The following is a 17,204-nucleotide window of genomic DNA, read 5'->3' on the forward strand; positions in this document are numbered from 1 at the left end:
TAGTTGCATCATCAGTTGGTACTTGGTAGTGATCCCTCGGTGCCAGGGAGGCTCATCCCCGGGTGTCATGTCCCACGCTGGGGGGAAGGCATTGCATTTACATGCTGAGTTTGGCTTTGAGACTGGCCACATTTGAGTAACATGAAGGCTGTCAGGAGGAAACTCCTAGGCACAGTGCTGCTCTAGGCCTTGTTTTTATTGCAGGCATATAGGCTCACAAGCATAGTCATTAGTATCATGGGCTCACTGTTGGACCCTCATTCCTTCCTGGTCCTTACCGTTGCACCTGGGGGACTGCCGCTGCTCCCCTAGGGACCATGACAGAGCACCCCCGGCCAGGAACCCAGTACCCCCCAGCTGTAGTTTTTAATTGTTGCCACTATGAGTATATCCAAACATTACCATGCACCCTGGACATATGCCCTGTATAGCTCTGTCAATAGCATCCTATATCAGTATTCCTCTGCTGCCATTGTTGAACCACTCTGTGATCCAAAGCTTCCTGAAAAGTGAAGCCCAATATAATGTCAGGATCCCTTAGTAGTAAAATGGAATATAGCAATGGGTTTAAAGGTTAGATATAGAATACGTATTGATTTGGAAAAATTCTACATCCTATCTTTTTCTTTTCTTTTTTCCTAATTATTGAGCTTCTCTTCACAAGAGCACTAGATCACAGTAATTCATATATACAATATACAGTACTCCCACACATCTACCATAAAACCTTTTCCCTTCCACAGCGATATTCTTGTAACTTATTCATATCATATTAAACTGATGTACAGACTCTGAGACAATAGCTTTCAAACAAGGTGACATCTGTGCTTACATTGTGGTCCATACTTTAGGATATACAGTTTTCTAAATTTTTACTTATCCTATGTTTTACATTATGGTTTACATTATTAGTCTTTCATCCCCTATATGTTTTTGGTGTAATATTACATGTTTTATATCCATCCTTGTGTACTCTCGCGAAACTCCTCTCTTACCCCACATTTACCTTGGTTCCATCCATTCAACATCCATTTTCCCCTCTCCTTGGGGCCCGCAGTGACAGCCAACCTCCATTTCCTGAGGAGCCATGTCCAGAGATACTTGCAACAGTGTTTAGGGCCTGACTTGCTCAACTGCCCTAATGCCCTGGGAGCCACCCTTTCTCTCGAGAGATACAGTTCCCTCTATTTGATGGCATTAGTCCTCCCCAGGATGTGGGTCCACCCCCACTCTCACTACTTGGGTCTCTACCCAATGGTACAACCCAGTCTGGCAAAATGAGCATTCAGACATTCCCCAGGAGCCCGTCCCACATCAGACCATCCCCTCCGAGCATCCTAAACAGGTACTACCAAATTCTTTCTAAAAATTCTTTCAGTTACTTTCCTTTTCCACAAGGTGGCGCTGCTGTGAGTCCAAGAGGAAGCCCCCTTTACCTGGGCACTGGGGGGGCAGGGGGCAGTGTCCGTCCCTGACAGAGGTGTTTACTCAGATCCAGGAACAGCTGGTTAACGCAGCCAGTCCACTCCTGCTCTCTTCTGTGAGCTGAACTTTTTAGGTTTCAGTTAATTTTGGATTCGTGGAGGTCCAGTCTGGAGCTCTTGTTTTCTACCTAATGCAAAGTACCGAGCATAGAAAGTATTCTGTACATATTTGGAGACATCGAGTTAGGCAAACAAGGCCTAAAATGCTTGAAAACTTCTCTGATTATCTGCAGTGTTTGAATTTACAATGTAAGGTTTGATTTTTTTTATTAGAGCAGTTGTAGGTTTACAGAAAAATTTTGCAGAGTCCAGAGTTCCTACAGACCTCTACAGTTTTCCCCACCATTAACATTTGCCTTAGTGTGGCACCTTTGTTAAAACTGATGAAACAACATTACTATTGTACTAACGACAGTTCATGGTTCACATTAGGGTACACGCTTTGTGTTGTACATTTCTGTGGGTTTTTCTGTTGTAGCGTATAAACAGCCTAACAATTATTTACCATTTTCAAGTATACGGTTCAGTGGTGTTAATTACATTCACAATGTTGTGTGACCATCACCACCAGCCCTTACCTAAACTCGTCAGTCACTCCAGAGGAATCCCATTTCCCACCCACTCCTGCCCCTGTGTACTTGCCTTAGGAGGAAATTTTGTAGGATTTCCATGTGCTCAGCTAACTAGCATGTTGCAGTGTTTCATAATTACTGAAATAGCACAGCTATTTAGTTCAGAGTAGGATGTGGTATGTTTTGTATAATGTTCAGTGAGCGAGGGACACACTGATACAGAAGAAGCATCTTACCAAGTGGACACTTACTAGACTTGGGCATTTCACATGCTTATGAGATGGGTGTTTATTTTCTTATTCGTTTATTTGAACACAGACAATGAAAGGCGAATTGTGCTTCGATATCAAAAAGCTGGTACTCTGCATGGATTTACTGCCTGGTTTAGTGTAAGATTCCAGAATCTGGAAGAAGACAAGCCGCAGCTGGTGTTGAGTACCGGGCCATTCCACCTGTAAGTGTGGTCTGTGTCTGGGCTGCTGTGCAAGCACAGCTCTGATGAGTGTAACGTGATACACGTTTGCCTTCACTGTTAACATGCCAGGAAGTGTGGCAAAAGGTGTGAGCTTAGGGATTTCTCCAGGCCAGGGAAATCCCTGTAATGAAGAAGTAGGTGCCTGGGTGATGGTGGGTCGCTGGGCAGGTGCAGGGGGCTTGCTGGGCTGCCCAGGCCCCAGGTGCAGTCGGGCTCTGTGGGCTGCGAGATTTCCGCTTCCCCCGTGGGTGCCCCTTGGCTCCTTTTGATGAGCACGTGTGGTGTGTTAGGGTTTCTAATAAATTGAGATTTAGCTGCATTGTTGGAAATTCAGAGGAAGGTGAAGTTGAACTCCCCAGAAGAAACTGGCTAGCTTAATTACAGATAGAAACTCTTCTCTCTGACTTCTGAAACCCTCAGTTCTAGCTTAAGGCCTCCACCTGATTGGATGAGGAGACTCCCCTCAGCGCTGACAGCAGTCTCCTTTGTTGACTGTAGATGCAGGTGTGTAAATCCGTCTATGAAATACCCTCACAGTAACCATCAGGCCAGAGCTTGCTGGCCCCAGCAGCTGGACACCATAACCCACCACGCTGACATGTGGCATTAGCTGTCATGCTTGGGGCTGCGCAGGTGCATGTTTCATCTTCGCTCCAACTCTCCTAAACTCTGCTGTAATTCCTGATTGTCAAGCACAAAAACAGAATTTTAGAGTTTGCTAGACTCTTTGGAAGGCAGATGTTTCAAGGGACAAAATTTCTTTACTAACTTCCCCCACTCCACCCCCAAAATGGCTCCCTCACCTGTCTGCGTATTGTCTGCTCTTCTTTAGGAGGCACCAGGAACTGAACCCGGGACCTGCCATCTGGGTGCCCACCCACTTGGTTTACATCTGCTTCCTGCTCATTGGTCACTTGTGTCTGCTCATCTTCTTTAGGAGGCACTGGGAACCGAACCTGGGACCTCCCATGTGGGAGGCAGGCACCAACTGCTTGAGCCACCTCTGCTCCCCCAAATTCTTTTTAAAGGAAAGAGTATGTCTTCATCTGACTGCCAGAGATTAGCTTCCTTGTGTGCAGGCTGGCTTGGGTGCAGCGTGTTTAAGATTCTAAACCCAGGAGCTCCTGTGGAAATGGTCCTTCATTCACACTGGTTTCTCATCTCCGCCTTTTCATTCCCCTCAAACGTGGTGGTCAGTGGACAGTGGCTGGGGCACCAGGGAGGAGACTGCAGACCCTCTGGACAGAGGCAGGCTGTCTTCTGACCCCAACCCCCATGTCTTGCAGCACGACGCACTGGAAGCAGACTCTGTTTATGATGGACGACCCCGTTACGGTCCACACGGGGGACGTGGTCACAGGCTCGGTCGTGCTGCAGAGAAATCCCATGTGGAGAAGACACATGTCGGTCACACTGAGCTGGGCCGTCACGTCCAGACAAGACCCCACATCTCAAAGAGTAAGAGACGCCAGCCTCGGCTGTTGGTTTCCATCATGTGCAATGGATGCTGCTCCCCAGGAGGTGGGCCAGACCTGGGGCAGGACCCCCCCCAGCTGGACCTGCCGCCTTTGTATTTAGCCCTCTCAGCAGGAAGGGGGGCATCCACTGTTCAGAACAGCAAACGGAGGTTCAGGCCAGAAAGTATTTCCTTAAGGAGACACAGCCAGTGAGCGGGAGCAGAGGCTCAGCCCCAGTGTAGACGAGCCCTCTCCAGGAGAGCAGGAAGCCCAGAGCCAGTGTAGACGAGCCCTCTCCAGGAGCACCCAGAGGTGGCATGAGGGAGGAGCTCAGCCTGTGCTCATCCATTACATGATACTCGTGTCATTACACATGTAGTTTGTCTTGATATGTGACAGGAAATACATTCTTCAGCTCTGGGGCAGTGGGTCATTGAACACGTGGCTTCACATACAGTGGTGGGGAGTGACAGTAGGGTGACAGTGGGGTGACTGGGTGCCTTTTCAGTTTCTATGATGCTGCAGGAGACTTCTCTGGTTTCATTTCTCAGAGACTAGTGAACAGTGAAATTCTCTTCTTCAGACGAGAGGAAGAAAAAAGAATCAAATATTTTTCCTTTAATTTTTAAAGCCTGTATTGTGCTTTGCTTAATGTTAAAAGTTTAAATGTCTTTTAAAAAATATTCTGGACCAGAATACCATTCTCTTGTCCAATATTAACTTATTATAAAATACTGAATGTTAGTCAAGTTGAAATTATTAGATTTGTTTACTTCTGCCTTTTTCAGGTTGGAGAAAAAATCTTTCTAATCTGGAGATGACGTTTCGTGGTGTGTTTGAGAGTCAGCTGCATATTTGGAGGGGATGGCACGCCAGGGAAGACTCACCTTGGAGCTGATGTTTGCACTTCCAAGTCTGAGCACCTCCACCGCAGCCCGATATTACCCGCAAGCTCACGGCTCAGGCTCCTTGCCGCCCAGCATTCCCACAGGCTAGTGTCTTTTCTCGTAGAAATAGCCTGTGCTTTCCAGGTGTTCCCCCAGTACTGTGCACGGCACCCACCATAAGCACGCCAGTGGCGTGGTGTTCCCGAGCCAGAGAAGTTCCACCCTGAGTCCCTAGGACACACACATCCACTGCTGTCTGCTCCTGTGAGAGTCGTTCATCTCCCCAACATGGAACATGAGATTGCATAAAGCGGTCCTGGGGTGTGTGGGCTTGACTTGGCAGGAGAGCTGGAGAAGGGAGTGCATGCGATGGTCATCCACATGGGGTAGTTCTGCATAGATTGTCTACCAGCCCATAACAGGTGCCCAATAAATATTCTTAAATAAACGAATGTTAGTGTATATCCTATTTCTGTTTATAAAAAAAAGCATGGGGTCATTCCACATACAGTGCTTTGTAACCTTTTCTTATCTAATACATATATATCTACACTGTTTTTGTTTTGATTTTAGTGAACTTTTTATTGAAATGCAAAATATACACCAAAAACTGCTGAAGTCATGACTATAGTGGACACACATGTAACCAGCAACAAGACCAAGAGACTCCTGCTCCAGAAGCCTGACGCTGCCTTCCAGAGTCCTCGCCCCCAAGGGCACTGCCCTTTCCATCACGACAGATCACAGTCGATGGTTTCTGAACTTTTTCTGAATGGATTGGCACACGGTGTGTTCTTTGGTGTCTGCCTTCTTTAATTCAACATTGCTTGTGAGATGCATCCATGATTTTGCAAGTAGTCTGATTTACATTCTTATTGTTGTATAGTGTGTACTACTGAGTGAATGTGCTGCATTTATGTTTCTCATTTCATTGCCCATGGATGTTTGGGTCGTTTCCAGTATTATTAGTGCAAATATGAACATGTCTGTACATACTTTTTGGTATACTTACATACACATTTTTGCATTGTGTTTATACCTAGGAGTTCAGCTTTAGTAGATACTGCCAGAGTTTTGCAAAGTCAAATTTGCCTTCCTATTGTTTTAGTTTCCTTGGCTGCTTAAACAAATACTTAAAATGGGTTGGCTTAAAAAATGGAAATTTAATGGCTCAGTTTTGAGGTTACGAAAAAGGTTCAGATCAGGGCTCCATAAGGCGATGCTTTCTTCCGAGTCTGTGTGGGACTGGCTGCGGGTGACCCTTGGTTCTTGGCTGGCCCATGGTAGCCTCTCCTGGCCCCTCCCTCCTCTTCTGGGTTCCACTAACATCCCACTTCTGGCTGCTCCCTCTGTGGCTTTTTCTCTTTCTCTGAATTTCTCTCTGCTTACCAAGTAATAGGATTAAGGCCCATCCTGCAGTGGCCCACACCTTCACTGAAGTGCCCTCAACAAAAGGTCCTACTTACAATGGGTCCACGCCCACAGAAGTGGATTAAGTTTAAGAACTGTGCTTTTTCTGGGGTACATCTCCAGACCACCACATATCTTGATACTCCATATCTTGTCAACACCTGGTGTTGTCTTGTGTTTTTCATTTTACTTGTTCTGGTGGGTGTGAGGATTTGATAGGCATTTCCTTGATGACTAATGCTGGCTCACATTTTCCCAAATCATGTAGCTATCCTATCTGTGAAGTGCTTGTTGCTCTTTTGCCTGTTTTACTGTTAGGGCCGTCTGTTTCTAATTGGTTTTCTAGGAATTCTGACTAGGAATCCTTTATCGGTTATTCATTTTGTGAGCACCTTCTTGCCTTTAACTTTCTTAATAGTCTTTTTGAAAAATTTATTTAAGTATATCACTCATACATAAACAATAAGTGTATAGTAATAGTTGTGAACTTACAAAACAAACATATGTCATACAGGACTATGGTACCTCACCCTACCACCAATATCTTGAATTGTAAACATTTTTAACTGATTGAAGAGCATTGTCAAAATATTATTACTAACCAAAGTATTTTTCCCCCAACCCACCCTATTTTTATTATCTTTATATCACTTATATATGAACATACATAAACAAGTGTATAGTAAAAGTTGTGAACTTAACAGAGCAAACATGCATCACATCATACAAGGGTCCCATATATCAACCCTCTACTGACACCTTGCATTGTTGTGAGACGTTTGTTACAAATTATGAAAGAATACTGTCAAAATCGCACTACTACTTATTGTCCTTATCTTGCATTTGGTGTATTTCTACCCCTACCCATCCTATTACTATTTTAAAATATATTTTTATGATAGAAGTATAAACTTATGAAACAATCATGCACATGTGCAGAATTCTTAAACAACACCCCTCTATCACCACACCACACTATGGTGAAATATTTGTTACAGATATCATCATCTGACTGTTACCATGTTCATAATGTACATTTGGCACACATTTTCCATACTGCCCCATTATCAACACAGTACATCTTTGGCATAGATGCAAGAATATTATTACTGCTAACCACAATCCATAGGTCACTCCAGTTGTATTTTTCCCATGCTTCTGCACATCCCCACCACCCTGCAATAAATGATGTACATTTGCTCTAGTTCACAAAGGACACTCTTGCATCTGTACCATCAACCACAATTCTTATCCACCCCTTAGTTTACTGTGCTATTCAGTTCCTAGATTATTCTCTAGCATTCTGCCAATTGGCATTTACATACCTGGACTACCATTTTTCAGCCATATCCCCATTTATAAACTAGCTGTTACTATGTGTTACCATCCACTCTATACATTTCCACACTTTTACAGTAGCGCTAATTAAAATCACATACATTAAACATCAGTAGTCCATCTCAGTTCTCTTATCTCCTTTAAGAATCCATCATCTACCACCAGGTCTTGAAGATATTTTCCTGAAATTTCTTCTAGAAGCTTTATGGTTCTTTTATTTTTAAGTTTTTGATCCATTTTGAGTTAATTTTTGGATAAGACATGAGAAAGGGTCCTCTTTCCTTTTGAGTATGGGTGTCCAGTTCTTTCAGTACCACTTGTTGAGTGAACTGTTCTGCCTGAGCTTGTGGGTTTAACAGGCTAGTCAAAAATCACTTGACCAAACATGTGAGGGTCTGTTTCTGAACCATCAATTTGGCTCCATTGGTCTATGTGTCTGTCTTTATGCCAGTACCATGCTGTTTTTACCACTATAGCTAGGTAATATGATTTAAAGTCTAGAGAGGAGAGTTTGCTTTTCCTTTTTAAGATGTTTCTGGCTATGCAGGACCCCTTATCCTTCCAAATAAATTTGATAATCATGGTTTCAACTAAAAATGCTGATGCAATTTTTATTGGGATTGCATTGAATCTGTATATCAATTTCAGTAGGACTGACATCTTAATGATATTTAGTCTTCCAATCTGTGAGCATGGAATGCTTTTCCAGTTATTTAGGCCTTTTTTTGAATTAACACTGAGTTGTAGTTTTCAGAATACAAGTGCTTTACTTCATTGGTTAAGTTTATTCCTGACTATTTGTGTTTTATCTGTCATTTTATTTTCACCACTCTTTTGACACTTTTAGTTACTTTCATTGATATAATCTTCATTTCTAGACTCTCTTCCAGGCCTCTCTGTCCTGTCTTTTCAGGCTCTAGCACACTCTTTAAAATTTCCTGAAAACCTGCTCTTGCTGCTTAGAAATTCTCTCAGTTTCTGTTTACCTGTGAATATTCTAAACTCACCTTCATTTCTGGAACATAATCTTGCCAGATATAAGAATCTTGGCTGGAAATTTTTCTCTTGTATTATCTTAAATATATCGCACCACTGTCTTCTTGCCTTCATGGTTTCAGGTGAGAAATCAGCACTTAATCTTATTGGGTATCCCTTATATGTTATGCATTGCTTTTCCCTTGCTGTTCTCAGTATTCTTTCTTTGTTTTTGGCACTTGACATTCTGATGAGTATGTGCTCGGAATTGGTCTATGCTTATTTTTTTGGATGGGAGTACATTGTGCTTCTTGGGCATGGATATCTATGTCCTTCAATAGGGTTGGGAAATTTTCTACCATTATTTCTTCAAATATTCCTTTTTCCCCTTTTCCCTTCTCTTCTTCTGGGACACCCATGACACGTATGTTTAGTCTGTCATTTAGTTCCCCGAGACCTTGTTCAGTTTTTTCCATTCCTTTCTTCATCTGTTCTTTTGTATGTTCACTTTCAGAGGCCATTTCTTCAAGCTCACCAATCTTTTCTTCTGCCTTCTCAAATCTGCTATTATATGATTCCAATGTTTTTTAAATTTCATTTATTGCACCTTTCATTCCCATATTATCTGCTAATTTTCTGTGTATGCTTTCAAGTTCTTTGTGCTCATCCAGTGTCGTCTTAATATCCTTTTTAGGGTGGTGCTTCACGGAAAACTACGGGACATTGTAGATCCCCCCAGGGCCCACTGGATGGAACGTGGGAGACTGGGCTATGATATGGACCATTGACTATGGGGTGCAGCGATGCTCAGAGATGTACTTACCAGGTGCAATGGATGTGTCATGATGATGGGAGAGAGTGTTGCTGTGGGGGGAGTGGGGGTGGGGGTGGTGAGGTTGAATGGGACCTCATATTTTTTGAATGTAATATTTAAAAAATATATATATATATATATCCTTTTTAGGCATCTCATTGAATTTCTTAAGGAGATTTGTTTGAGTATCTATGATTAGTTGTCTCAACTCCTTTATGTTATCTGGAGGCTTATCTTGTTCCTTTAACTGGGTCATAGCTTCCTGTTTCTTGGTGGGGGTTGTAATTTTTTGTTGATATCTTGGCATCTGGCTTATAGAGTATTTATTTTGGGTGCAATTTTTCTTTTAAGTTTAAGGCTTCCTGCCCTTTCTCCCTTGCTGGTTGTGCAGTCAGAGCCAAGGATGTAGTTAGTGCTATAAACTGGAGGCTCAAGCTGCCCTCATTGCCCCAGAGACTGATGAAGCTTTCCAACTTTTTCCTTTGCCAGGGGTAGGGGCAGAGTCACAGCTCTGTGGAATAATCCAAGTCATGCAGGCCTAGACTATAGTTGCTGAGAGAGACTGTTGAAGCTTCATCCTCCTTTCTCCTCTGCCTGGGGCGGGGATGGAGGTGCAGGTGTGGGCAGCAGTCTATGCAGTATGGGCCCAAGATGACTGCAGTTGTCCCAGTAGATTTCTGATTTAATCTGTGCCAGCCAAATGTATCTGCAGTTATCTGGATAGGGTGGTGCAGGGCCTGCCAGCTTCCTGCCTGCCAGAGGTGGGGCTGAAGCCTAGGCTAGGGCTGCAGTCTGATCTGGGTGAAAGAAACCAGTCCCTACCATCACTTTGGTTTTCAGTCAGCCCGGCTTTCCCTTATACTAGGGGTGGAGTCAAAATGGTGGCCACCAGCCTCTCTCTGACCTGGAGAGGTTCATATTTTAGCCGTTCTTAGGGTTTTATTATAGCCAGCCGAATTTACTAATCAGTAGCTGAAGTCAGTGACCAGCCATCTCTTCCTCCCCTGTTTTTTTGGAAATGGAGCTTCCAATTCCAGCCACAGAACAGCTCCTGGGGTGCCTTGCACTGCCAAAGTAGAATGATCACTGGCTTCTGTGACTTGGCCAGTAATTTCCTGGAGAGGCTGGGCAGGTTCCCCAGCTTCCTCCCTGCTGGAGGTGGGTCTGGGGCCTAGGCTAGAGCTGCAATCTAACCTGGATGGAAAGAAGCCAGTCCCCACCTGCACTGTGATTTTCAGTCTGCCCTGCTTCCCTTCCTGCCAGGTGCAGAGTTAAGATGACAGCTGCCAGCCTCTTTCTGACTTGAACAGGTTCAAACTTTAACTTTTCTTAGGATCATACTTTAGCCCACTGAAATTTTCTCATCAGTAGATGAAGTTGGTGCCCAACCATCTCTTCCCCATATTTGGGAAGTGGAACTTTGAATTCCAGCCACAGAATAGCTCCTGAGGCGGCTTGTGCCTCCAGTGGAGGATGGGCACCGACCCCCATGGCATGGAGTACTCTACTTACGAATTTTCTCCACAGATGGCCAGTCTCCTCCTTCCACTCTTTCAAGGATGTGGCAGGATGCGCTTCTGGTCTCCTGGAGCCCCCAAGCAGGTGCTTCAGCTAGCTCCAGAGAGCTCTGGGTGTTTACTAACTGCCCTGTAGCAGGACCTGGCTCTAGGAGCTCCTTTCTCCACTGCCATCTTGCTGGTTGTCCTCTTAATAGTCTCTTGATACACCAAAATTCATAATTTTTATGCAGTCCAATTTGACAATTTTTCTTTTACGGTTAGTACTTTTTGTGTCCTGTTTATGATTCCAAGATCATAAAGATATTCTATATTTTCTTTTAAAGCTTATTGAATTTGTCAGCCAAAGGGTTGCTGATGCAAAATATCAGAAATCTGTTGGCTCTTATAAAGGGTATTTGGGGTAGAAACTTACAGTTTCCAGGCCATAAAGCATAAGTTACTTCCGTTACCAAAGTCTGTTGCCATGTATTGGAACAAGACGGCTGCCAACATCTGCCAAGGGTTCAGGCTTCCTGGGTTCCTCTCTTTCTGGGGCTCATTTCTCTCCAGGCTCAGCTGCTTTGCTTGCTCCACAAGGCCAGCTGTAGACTATCAGGCAAATGACACTGTCTCTCGCCCTGGGGCTTCTGCTGTGTGTTTATCTATTCCTCTGTGTTCTTCTTCTTTGTGTTTACTTCCTGGGCTCCAAGATTAAAACTCCAACCTCCCTTCTCTGTGGTGTGGTTTCTCTGTGAGTCTTCACCCACCAAGGGTGCAAGGATGCAACATCCTACTGACACGGCCCAATCAAGAGCCTTAATCATTATTTAATCAAGTAAAGGTGAAACGTCTGAATCCAATATAATCTAATATGCCCAGAGGGACAGACCAGTACAAACCTAATCCAATATCTATTTTTAGAATTCATAACCATCAAACTGCCACACATTATTTTATCTTTTACACTTAGATCAACAATTCATCTGGACTTGATTTTTGTCATTGATGTGAGGTAGGGGTCAGGATTCATTTTCCCTCCAAGAGATAGAAGCTTGGTCTATAGATTTCTAACCTTTTTTTCTCATGCATGCATTAAAACTCTAAATAATTTTCCTCTAAAACTGCCTTAAGTACAACAGCTGATTTTTATATAACTTCATTGTTATGTGATTTCAAATATTTTTAAATTTCTGTTGCGATTTCTTTTATTATCCTACAAGTTATTTGGAAGTGTGTAAGCTTAATTTCACAAAGGTGATCTTCTCTAGTTATCTTTTTTATTGATTTCTAGCTTAATTCCTCTGTTGTCAGAGAAGAAACTCCACGTGATTTTAAACCTATGAAATTTGTTGAAGCTTGTTTTATGACTCAGAATATGCCAACTGTATTGTGTACTTGTAAATAATATATTCTGTCATTGGATTCAGTGCTCTAAATATGTCATGTGCCTCCACTGGAGGCACAAGTTTGTTAGCCACGTTGTCTGGAAGTTGGATTTTTACTGATTTTTTTTATTATTCATTTTTTTAAAATATTACATTCAAAAAATATGAGGTCCCCATTCACCCCCACTGCCCAAACCCCACCACTCCCCCCACAGCAACACTCTCCCCCATCATCATGACACATCCATTGCATTTGGTGAGTACATCTCTGGGCATCGCTGCACCTCATGGTCAATGGTCCACATCATAGCCCATACTCTCCCACATTCCATCCAGTGGGCCATGGGAGGATCTACAATATCCGGTAATTGTCCCTGCAGCACTACCCAGGACAACACCAAGTCCCAAAAATGCCTCCACATCTGATTTCCTCCTCCCATTCCCCACACCCAACAGCCACCATGGCCATTTTTTCCACACCAATGCCACATTTTCTCGATTACTAACCACAATAGTTCATGAGTAGAATATCAGTAAGTCCACTCTAACCCTTACTGTATTCCTCCTTCCTGTGTACCTTGGATTGGTTGTGTCCATTCCATATCTATGTCAAGAGGGGGCTTAGATTCCACATGGATACTGGATGCAATCCTCCTGCTTTCAGTTGTAGGCACTCTAGACTCTATGGTGTGGTGGTTGACATTCTTCAACTCCATGTTAGCTGAATGGGGTAAGTCCAATAAACCAGGGTTTTACTGATATTTTAATTGCTTATTCTATCAGCTACTGACAAGGAGGTTTTAAAGTCTCCCAATATGATTATATTTCTCTTTTTAAGTTGTTTAAGAATATTATAGATATAGTATCTTTATATTATTTAGAGTTATTTAAAATTGGTCCATCACTGTGGTGGATTGACCCATTGAAGTAACTCTTTCCATGTTTAATGATTGATGGCTTAAGTTCTATATTTATCATTCCATTTTCCCCTCCATCAATGTGTCACTTACATATAATTGTATTATTCTTTTATCATTTACCTGTGGTAATCTTTATTTACCAGAATTACCAGAATTTTAGGAGAGAATTAAGCCCTGATGCCTTCAGATTTCTATTTTGTGGAATGGATGAACTTTTCTCCTATGATTCTAGACTTAGTTATGTATCATTCATGGGAGAATTGAAAAAATAGTCATTCAAATTAATTTTGTGCTCTGTGGTTTAGTTGAAGAATCCTGGTTAAGCAACAACATGCATCCTCAACTTGCTATATTCAAATATAGTATTTCCCTGTAAATGCCTTAGAATATACTACATCTATTTATTACCCTCCCACTTTTTTATATTACTGTTTTCTTAAATTTTAAGTATATGTATATTTAAACCCCATAGTGTACATTATTATTGTTTTATACAATTAATATAATTTATAAATATTTGCACATATATTCATTTGCCTTTTCTGTTATTCTCTTGACCTTCCTGCATTTCTGTGGTTCTGTCTGAGATAATTACTTTTTGCCTGGAGAACTCTCTTTAGAACCTGTTTTGGCTCAGATACATAGACTCTTAAAGTTATTCCAGTTTTGTTTACTTGTTAGGGTTAGGGTTAGGGTTAGGGTTAGGGTAGGGTTAGGGTTAGGGCTAGGGCTAGGGACCCCTGGGCATGGGGGGTCTGGGAGGAGGACCCAGAGCCCAGCCAATGACAGCTCCTGCAGCCAGCAGGGCGGCATGCTATGGGGGCCAGCTCTTCCAGGTTCCCCAGCTCACCCACACAGCACCCGCCATGCCTCCTAACAGCCGTCCACGGGGGTGTTTCTATTATTTACACAAAAGGAGACAGTGCAGCAGCCCAAAAGGAGGGAGCTGAGAGGGCAAGCCAAGCTCCTCACTCCAGCTCCTGTTTGGGCTGGGTGGAAGTATGCACCCCGACAATGACATATTCTAAACCTGAACCCTCATTCCTGCGCTGTGGCCCCACTCCGGCAGGCGGGACCTCCTCCCCTATTCCTGGAGGCCGTCTAAAAGGCCTGAGGTTGGGGAGACTGAGGACAGTGCCCTGGGTCAAGGAGCCCTGCGATTCAGAGGCCACAGGCCTTGGGAGAAGGCGCAGCCTGGATGACCTTGACTTGACTTTGGACTTCTAGGCACCAGAGCAGCGAGTCAGTAAATGCCTGTTGTGAAGCCAACCCCTTTCTGGGGTCTGCTACAGCAGCCCTGGCAACATGGGATGGCATGGATAGAAAGGCCTGTACTCCACCCAGCCTCACCTGTAGGCGGGCCTGCTCTCCAGCCCCTCCTGGGTGCTCCCAGGCTAGCGGGGTGGGAGCATGAATAGAGCAGAGATGCCGGCCTGGCTGGCACAGGTGCCCTGGCCAGGAGAGCTTACTGTTAACTGCTTTCTTTTTTTTTTTTCTCCCCACACCATACTTGTTATTCTTTTTTTTTTTGTCTTTATTTATTTTTTAATATTACATTCAAAAAATATGAGGTCCCCATATACCCAATACCCCCCTCACGCCACTTCTCCCCCCATAACAACAACCTCCTCCATCATCATGAGACATTCATTGCACTTGGTGAATACATCTCTGAGCACCGCTGCACCTCATGGTCAATGGTCCACACCATAGCCCACACTCTCCCACAGTCCACCCAGTGGGCCATGGGAGGACATACAATGTCTGGCAACTGTCCCCACAGCACCACCCAGGACAACCCCAAGTCCCAAAAATGCCCCCACATCACATCTCTTCCTCCCACTCCCTACCCCCAGCAGCCACCATGGCCACTTTCTCCACACCAATACCACATTTTCTTCGATTACTAATCACAACAATTCATGAATAGAATATCAGTAAGTCCACTCTAATCCATACTCTATTCCTTCATCCTGTGGACCTTAGAATGGTTGTGTCCACTCCACATTTATATCAAAAGGGGGCTTAGATTCCAAATAGATGCTGGATGCAATCCTCTGGCTTTCAGTTGTAGTCACCCTTGGCTCCCTGGTATGGTGGTTGACCTTCTTCACCTCCATGTTAGCTGAGAGGGGTAAGTCCCATAAACCAGAGTGTAGGAGCTGAAGTCTGTTGCGGCTCAGGGCCTGGCTATCACATGGTCAGTCCAGAGATTCAGGTCCCCTGGGTATACACTAAACCCCAGCACCAACTACAGATTCGGTAAAAGTAACAGGAGAGGCCTGTGGACACAGATCACATCTGATGTTAACTGCTTTCTTATTGTCACTGTCCTGGAGGTGGTTCATTCAGAGGATGAGGATTAGAAGTTTGATTTGTTTTTGCAGATTCTCTTTGCTGTCCCAAACTAAATGAAGAAGAAGAGAAAAGAGGACTCTTTTTCTTTTCTTTTTTTAAATTTATTTCTTTTATAATAAACTGTCTTTTTTAAAAAAAGATGCATAAATCACAAAAAATGTTACATTGAAAAATATAAGAGGTTCCCACATACACTACTTCCCACTCCCCCCACATCAACAAGAGGACTCTTTCTGAGTTTACTTCTGGGTTTCTTATAACAGCCATAGAGACAGCTGAGTTTTGTCTTAGGTGAAGATTAAGATGGATGCCTGGCAGTGTTAATTATGCTCCATAGGAAACTTCCCTAAAGGCCATCAAAGAGACCAAGCAGGAAACTAAGTAGGATCCTCAGCCTGAGGGGAATCAAATGATGGCACAGGGGTAGGCTGCCTTGCCACAGCGCTGGTTACCAGCTGGGCACCGCGTGGCTTCTGTTTGGAGTTCTCACATTGTCCAGCTGATTGCCAGGCAAGGCAGACCAAGAGCAGCAGCAGCCCAGGGCTGCTCAGGATAGGACAGTGGCACAGGGCTTCCCCAGAACCTAGCTTAGCAGGGGAACTTTCTAAGAGTTTTTCTTCTTGCCCCATTGCCAGAGGATTACAGATGAAAGAGAAAGTTCTTTCAAAAAAAGTAGTGCCATGGCAGAGAGGGCACGAGTCCTCCACAAGAAAGCATGCCTCCTCTCCCTTGGGGAAAAAAATCTCACCAAAAGGGCACAAATGAGGATGTTTTAGCCCCTTTACAAAAATATGACCAGCCAAGAGAGCTGATCTGAGGCTTGAGCTCACAGGAGAAAGCAATGAAATCTCTGAGAAACTGTAGATGTATGTAAAAACAACAACAAACTGAATAATAGAATTGATGGACCAATCTGGGCATGAATTTAAAATAAGTACCCTAAGTATTCTCAAAAAGAAAAAAGACAATACTGGAAACATGAAACAGAAGCCAGAAGTTGTAAAGAATCAACTGAAGATACTTGGTATGGAAACAATTACAGCATAAAAAGATAATACAACAGATAGGTTGATCTTAGCAGAAGAATGGATTGGTGAGCTGGAAGATCAAGCCAGAATTCCCACCCACCCCCACAAAGACACACAGAAGGAATAAAGTTTAAAAACATAAAGATAAGTACTGTGCTCCACATTCATATAATCAGAGTCCCAGAAAAAAAGTTTTTAATAAAAATTTTTAAGAAAATACATTTTTTAAAAGCCTGAGGAAGAGGCAAGATGGCATCTGAGTATGTACATTGTCGTCATCTCCCTTACAAAAGACCGGCTGTGTGGTGACGGAGTCCTACCAGAGCAGGCTGTTTCAGGAACCTGCAGGGCGGGAGGTGTCTGGACATCGAACTGGAGAGACTGCAGCAGAATTGGTGTTTGCTCAAGGTAGAACTGTGGGTTTCTAACACTGAACGCAGAAACTGTGGGAAGGTAAATCCCTCCCCTCCTAGGGCTAAGAGCCACAGTGTTCACTGAGAATGGCCGGTCGTGGGTCAGAGTCTCCAGGCCCCGTGCCCCCAAATGCATGAACCCCAAGCCTGTGTCCCCTGACCCCCATGGCCCACGCTAAATACCCTGAG

The 17,204-nt window shown here is 43.7% G+C and overlaps 1 pseudogene; it reads left to right on the forward strand.

Moving 5' to 3' along the window:
• Positions 1 to 13,744, forward strand: part of LOC131277692 (protein arginine N-methyltransferase 2-like) — an 85,659-nt pseudogene extending 71,915 nt beyond the window's left edge.
• The last annotated feature ends 3,460 nt before the right edge of the window (positions 13,745 to 17,204 follow it).

The sequence above is a fragment of the Dasypus novemcinctus genome, unplaced genomic scaffold (genome assembly GCF_030445035.2).
Source record: "Dasypus novemcinctus isolate mDasNov1 unplaced genomic scaffold, mDasNov1.1.hap2 scaffold_305, whole genome shotgun sequence".
Taxonomy (NCBI): domain Eukaryota; kingdom Metazoa; phylum Chordata; class Mammalia; order Cingulata; family Dasypodidae; genus Dasypus; species Dasypus novemcinctus.